We start from the raw sequence: 7,732 nt of genomic DNA on the forward strand, positions 1-7,732 counted from the left end.
AAATGCTAAAATTGTATGTCTCCATTGTGATTAACCCAAAAAGACCCAAACATCCACCAGCAACCAAAACCATCTACTGATCTAAAATGTGTAATTCCAGTTCATCCATTAATCCTGTCAATACATGTAAATAATTGGTGTAAAATACAGTTTATCATCTTTTCATGGTCATCAGATATGATCAGTTTGGATGTTCAGAGGCTCCTTGTGAATGTGGAAACACTGTCATCTTCTACAACATTGATTCACTAGTAAAACCCATGGAGTCGGATCAATGACAGTGGATGGTGTCACAGCCCGGCTCTTAAACTGCGGGAGACGAGGCAGTGGAGTACAGTTTGCAATAATTTAGTTAAAAGAAGAATATTAACGAAACAAAACGTGTAGGAATCAGCGATCAGTAGTGTGTGCCTGTATGGGTGAGTGAGGAGATGTGTATGTTGAAAAAGCAAATGGAGCTGCAGCTGTGATGGAGAGAAGAGAGAGGGAAAAGAGAGAGACCAGGTCTGCTGTCATGGGAAGCTTAAATAAGACTCCACCGGGCCCAGGTGTGTCTCATTACAGGCGATCCCCCCACGACCTGGAACCTGCAAGACAAAGCAGCACAACAGGACACAGTACCCCTAGTGGAGTGGTGGGGTCGTCACAATGGACACACTTGTTTTATGTTCAGACAATGATATATTTTCCTGAAAAAGTAAGTTTTTCATCAGTTTTCTCCGTTTTTGGTATAATAACCCTCAAGTTTAATCTGACCTTTTATGAACATCTATATGATCAGTAAATTAAATACTGGAAAATAGCTTATATTCAGTGAAAAAATTTAAATACAGAGGATTATTTCATAATAAATGGTAACAAAGCCCTTAAGAAATGCTAAATACAGAGAAAAAAAATCATTTGGGAACTACCACAAAAGTAACACTGGGTCTTTATGGGTTAAACACATCAGAGAAACAAAACAAAGTGGCAAGTCTACAAAAGTCCCTAAGGCATTTTCAGAGATTGAAAATCAACATGCCTCAACACACCACCTTCTCTGTAAATCAACCTGAATATTGCAGGGCCAATGCTGATATACTGACTCCCATTTGGGTCCATTGTATATCATTAAATGTATGTAAAATAATAATTTCACCTCTAATCAGTGGTGTGTCACTCACCTGCTCCTAAACCTACTGGGTCTGAGATAGTCGATCAGTTAGTTTCTTAGTTTGGATCCAAACTACTGTGTTAAAATACCAAATTCACACAATAAAGCAAAGTTAACAACAAGGCAGTGGTTATGTGTGAGGTAAAATATATTTTTGTCAGGGGAGTCGGGTGACTTTGAAGAACCCTGCAGAACCCTGTTTGAAGTGAAAATGGTCTAAATATAGCATACACATAAACTAATATTAATTTTTATATTGACAATTATGTGTCACTTTCCATTTTTCTCCAGCCTAAGGATGTCACTGGGAAACATTTATGTCTGAATTTCTTTTACCTTTTAGTACAATGGCCTTGAGTGTGCCACATCATATTCAGCAAATGCTTTAGTAACTTCAGAATCATAGAAATAACCCAAATAAACAGTTATCTGAAGAAAATTGTCAAGTGTAGCAATCAATGCCAAGGAATTGCACAAATTTCCTCTCAATGAAACGCTTAAGAAAATTAATGAAACAAAACAAAACAAAAAAAAAATAGTGTGACAATATTCTGAATCACTGTTATGTGGCATTTATGACCAAATTATTAAGTACAAGTAGTTCCTGCATGAGGCCTAAATACCATCTGAATGAAATGCAAAAGTCCCTCATTAGAGGCAGTGTTAGGTCGTCCATTATTGGCTTTTTGAGGTCAGAGGATAATAGTAACTCTAGTCCACATAAACAGGTAGGTGAAACTAACAGACAGCACTTGCAATGAAATTGAAAAAATAAAAAGAAAGAGAACGAGAAGTAACATGGTGTGCTCTGTGAAGGGGACCCTTTCTTTCTGTGGATATAAACAGCTCATAACCTGTAACAAGTGCACCAGAAATCTACAAAAACATAGAGTTGGTGATGTTTCAGACCTGGTTTCTACTGCTCTGAAGTGGTCAAATATCAGCAACGTAAAAAAAAAACAAAACAGATAAAACAAAAAAAAATCTGTTGATTTCTCCTTTTTGTAGATGAACCCCACCAAGCAGAGAGTAAAAGAAAAAAATGTTTTACTTTTTGACATTAGAGCCCTGCACAGAGACTCTGAATCTCACAGTGGAGTTCTGGAAATTAATGAAAAATGCGTAAGTGTAGGCAGGAAAAGCTTGACCACTGAACCTAAGACAAAGATTAAATGGATAAGAGCTGGTGCCAGAGTGACTCACCTTGATTAAAAATCTACCACATCTCAAAGCAATTTCATAGAGACCCCAGAGTATAGCACTCCAGTGTAGCACTTTTTATATAATATCAAGACAGAGGTTTGACCCTCTGAAAATAGTTATTTTTGGGGGGGTTTGCACTCAGCAGCTGTGACATCGAATGTGAACAGTTATTCCACAGCAGCCTTCACTTCACTGCGGTGAGTGGAGTCTAGTTTTGCTCTAGCATAGGTCAGCTTTATTGTCATGTTTGACTGACATGGATGGAAATCTAGTACTCAGCAGCTGTCATTTAGCTAAAAAAAAACCAGAGCAGACAGTTGGATGTGTTATGTACCTTACAACCATCATCGTTTCATGCTTATTAAGAATAAGAACTACACTGCAAATGGAAAAAGTAGCATGCTGCACTGAATCATATGTGAAAGTTTTTCATTGTGTATGCTTTCATTATCAAGATCTGATAACACAAACACTGTGACAAACAACAGCGCCGCTGTCCTGTGAGCGTAGAGCAGTCGAAACAGTCATCTGTGAGGGAACGAAATGTGAGGCGTAAACATTTGAGCTGGACCACCCGTGCTGTTAAGCCTATTTGTTAAAGCAGAGATGGCAGCTTCTGAACAACAGCAGCTTCCGCCAATTAGGATAAAAGAGGTTAATCCCTGCAAATGAGGATCATATCATAAGCTCATCTCCTCATTTAAATGCATAGTAGCAGAACGGATGGCACGACAGATTTATGGGGCCACTTGGAGATCGGCGGGAGAAGAACCACTTACACTTGTAAACCATTACTCTGGTTAAAATACCAGCAAATGCTCCACAGCTAATCGTGAGGATACAATATGAACCAGAGGATGAGTGTTCAAAAGAGAAAAATCTGTAATTTCATGAACAATGAGTCACACAAATAAACCACTGTAATACTGTAGCTAGTTGTATAGCTTCAGTTACTGTTGTATTTACTAATGAGTATTTCAGACAGGACTTGACTGTCTTTCAGGGCATAGCAGTTGATAGGCAACTTTTTGAGCATATTTCAGTAGTGGGGGATATCTCCTCTCCATTATGTACAGCAGATCAACAACCAAAGGGTACACTTAGGCCCAATCCCAGTTCACCCCTTGGCCCTCCCCCTTACCCCTATCCCTTGGCCCTTGCACTTGGCACTACCCTTGAAATGGACTTGCAAGGGGCAGGGGTTGAAACATTCTCCTATGAAATGGGACAACCCTTCCAGACCTGTTATGTCATCAGCAGTCATCGAGGCCTCTACAAACAGATACAACAACTTTGTTTCCAAAATAATTCACCATCAGCAGCTGTAATCATCTCTGTTTCATGGGCTTTGGTCATCTTTTTATGGCTATCAGCTGCAAACCGCTGAAATGCGATCTATAACACATTGAAATGGCATTAAACAGTCGGTCAAATGATTAAGTTGTTAATGAAGAAAATACATAGATTTGTGTTTTTCTTTCGTCACATTGCTACACTTTTTTTGCTGTGTTTACCTCTATTTTGTGTACGATTCGAACTGAATTATGGGAGATTTCTCATACCCCTCCTTTTGTAGTGTGGTCCTGAAAAATCTGTTTGGAGGGCCAAACAACACTCCCCCTTAGCCCTTCCCCTCCGACTTATCAAGAATCGGGACACCCCTACCCCTTCACGAGAATGCGCAAAATGGAGGGGGAGGGATAAGGGGAAGGGCCAAGGGGTGAATTGGGACTGGGCCATAGTCTCTCCTCAAGGCCCAAACTTAAAACAATATACCATGAATTATTAAGTCTTCTACTGTCAAAACACTGTCTCTGCAAGTTCCTTTTTTATTGAATTTTTAATGTTTTTTACACCATTCTCATCTCATGTTTTGACATAGTTTTTGTTTCTTTGACTTTGTTCTTATCTTGTTATATCTTTTGCATTAAAAAAAAAATCGTTTTACATTTTTTATACTATTTCAGACTTGTTCCACATTTGATATCCTTTTAATCTTTTACATTTTTTATGTTGATTTGGCCTTGCTACATCTTTCATACTTCATCTTTTTTATTTTGTCACAGCTTTACAAGAGAAACCTCTCCCTTACTTTTCAGTTGGCTTTTGCTGATCTTTTATAAACTCTTCCAGAGAACACTTTTCCTCTCTTTTTTAATTTAAATTAGGAAAGTGTGATCATATACCACATTATTGCTCTATATTTTACTCTCCAGTTGGTGACCCAATAAGAATAACTCTGCAGCACATTTTGTACTGACAGTGATGTACAGTATTGCAGTTACTGCCTGCCAGCAAAGCAGTTGCAAGAAATAAAAATAGCTAAAGAAACAATATATTTATAGACAAGTTTGATAAACACATTCATAAATTAAAAAGAAGCTTATTTATGTCATCATGAAAAATACTACTCAGTGATATAACTAAAGGTCAAAGGTTATGAACAGTCAACGCATACACTATATTGCCAAAAGTATTCGCTCACCCATCCAAATAATCAGAATCAGGTGTTCCAATCACTTCCATGGCCACAGGTGTATACAGTCAAGCACCTAGGCATGCAGACTGCTTTTACAAACATCTGTGAAAGAATGGGTCACTCTCAGGAGCTCAGTGAATTCCAGTGTGGAACTGTGATAGGATGCCACCTGTGCAACAAATCAAGTCGTGAAATTTCCTGGCTCCTAAATATTCCACAGTCAACTTTCAGCTGTATTATAAGACAGTGGAAGTGTTTGGGAGCAACAGCAACTCAGCCACGAAGTGGTAGGCCACGTAAACTGACGGAGTGGGGTCAGCGGATGCTGAGGCGCATAGTGCGAAGAGGTCACCAACTTTCTGCAGAGTCAATCGCTACAGACCTCCAAACTTCATGTGGCCTTCAGATTAGCTCCAGAACAGTGTGCAGAGAGCTTCATGGAATGGGTTTCCATGGCCGAGCAGCTGCATCCAAGCCATACATCACCAAGTGCAATGCAAAGCCCCGGATGCAGTGGTGTAAAGCACGCCGCCACTGGACTCTAGAGCAGTGGAGGAGCCTTCTCTGGAGTGACCAATCGTGCTTCTCCATCTGGCAACCTGATGGATGGGTCTGGGTTTGGCAGTCGCCAGGAGAACGATACTTGTTGGACCGCATTGTGCCAAGTGTAAAGTTTGGTGGAAGGGGTATTATGGTGTGGGGTTGTTTTTCAGGAGCTGGGCTTGGCCCCTTAGTTCCAGTGAAAGGAACTGTGAATGCTTCTGCATACCAAGACATTTTGGACAATTCCATGCTCCCAACTTTGTGGGAACAGTTTGGAGCTGGTCCCTTCCTCTTCCAACATGACTGTGCACCAGTGCACAAAGCAAGGTCCATAAAGACATGGATGACAGAGTCTGGTGTGGATGAACTGGACTGGCCTGCACAGAGTCCTGACCTCAACCCCATAGAACACCTTTGGGATGAATTAGAGCGGAGACTGAGAGCCAGGCCTTCTGTCCAACATCAGTGTGTGACCTCACAAATGCGCTTCTGGAAGAATGGTCCAAAATTCCCATGAACACACTCCTAAACCTTGTGGACAGCCTTCCCAGAAGAGTTGAAGCTGTTAGAGCTGCAAAGGGTGGGCCGACGTCATATTGAACCCCATAGACTAGGAATGGGATGGCACTGAAATTCATATGTGAGTCAAGGCAGGTGAGCAAATACTTTTGGCAATATAGTGTATGTCATACTTTACTGATGTCAGGAGAATTAATCCTATAGTCCATTCAATACTACCCTATCTGAGAGGTCTGTCTCCATGGCAACATCATCCACCAACTTATTACTATTTGTTGAAACAGTTGTAAACTTTATTGCAACTGTTGTAACTTTATTTAATGCAATTTAATATTGTACTGGTAGGTTGTCCTTAACCTACTAGTATTTGCTTGGAGTTCAGTAGCTCCACTCTGCCCTCTGTTGGTCATTTTACACATTCTGAGAATGTAAAGCTGTGTGCTGTTACCCACTGCATGCTGGGAGGAAATATCACTTCATGCATGTGGCCCAAACAACAATAAAGCTATAAACAACTTTTTTGGGTAATAATTTTGTTAAAATATGTGTTAAGAAAGTAGCATAAAAGTAGAAGTGAAAGATCAGACTACACTGTTGCCCATAAAGTGGGAATAAAATATTTTTTTTTATCTCTTGTCATGAAATGATTGTGACAATGTGATTTATTGATAGACAGTGTAGCTGCGACTCAGTATGCAATCATTGCACCTGGTCAAAGGTGATTACTGTGTGTATGAATGGGAATAAAAAGACGAATATGTCTGAAAACATAATTATTCCAACTTCATGGCCAACTGTGTACACCTTCATTTTTGTTGAAGTTTTGAGTTTTATCCTGATGAAGAAGCTTGAATCCTTTTAAGATATTACATCTTGTTGCTAAACAAGACTTAAACTAGAAAAGCACAGAGAGCGCAGACCTCCGCCAAGGCAGATCAGTCTCTCAGTCCCCCCTCGTGACCCAGAATAGATGTGATGACAAAGGTCAGGAAAAGTAGGACAAAGTTCAAATTTTTTATGAACTTTTAAAATCTTTTTTTTTTCCTCCCATTTACTTATAATGGGTGAAATTTCAAATTCAAAACATCAATTTTGTTTCAATTTACTCCAAATATGGCACATATATAGAGGCAATTGATATGCTGACATCAGTACATACATAAACAAGATGACATCAGCTGGATCCATGCCAAAATAAGCTACAATACATGTGAGGGGCGGGGTTTGTTGTGCCTGGCACCTCGTTTAAGTTATGTATTTGACCAAATGAATAGATTAAAATAATAGATTTTTCAAGTAAAAATATCAAACTTTGCTTGGTTGCTGCTTCTAAAGTGCAACACTTTTAAATATTTCTGATAGAAAACCGAATATATTTGGGTTTTGGACTATAGACGAAACAGTTGATTGATAATATAATCAGAATAATTAATAATGAAGTACCTGTAACCTGCACCCATACTTATGATTATTCCCTTAAATCAATTTGACTTTGCCTTTATCTAGATGGTTAAAATTAAATCACAGATAACTGTCTGGTCACTAAAATGAACCATTACCTGATTCAGGATGCAGATAAATGATTAAAGTTTGACCTTTCACTTCTCTCGCAATTTCAACTTAATTGAATGATTTAAATCAAGTTCAGTCTCCTGTTAGTGTTGTATTAAGTAGAACAACATATATGTTGATAGTCATAGGTTGAGAGAACCTTAGTAAACTGTGAAAGAGCTCCCTCTGGTGTAAAGTAGAAAAAGTACATTATTTGCAACCATTTCTAAGTTGTTTTGTCCTCAGGTTAGTTCCGTTTACATCTCCTGCAGGTTGAAGCATTA

Source organism: Sphaeramia orbicularis, chromosome 20 (genome assembly GCF_902148855.1).
Source record: "Sphaeramia orbicularis chromosome 20, fSphaOr1.1, whole genome shotgun sequence".
NCBI classification, from domain to species: Eukaryota; Metazoa; Chordata; class Actinopteri; order Kurtiformes; family Apogonidae; genus Sphaeramia; species Sphaeramia orbicularis.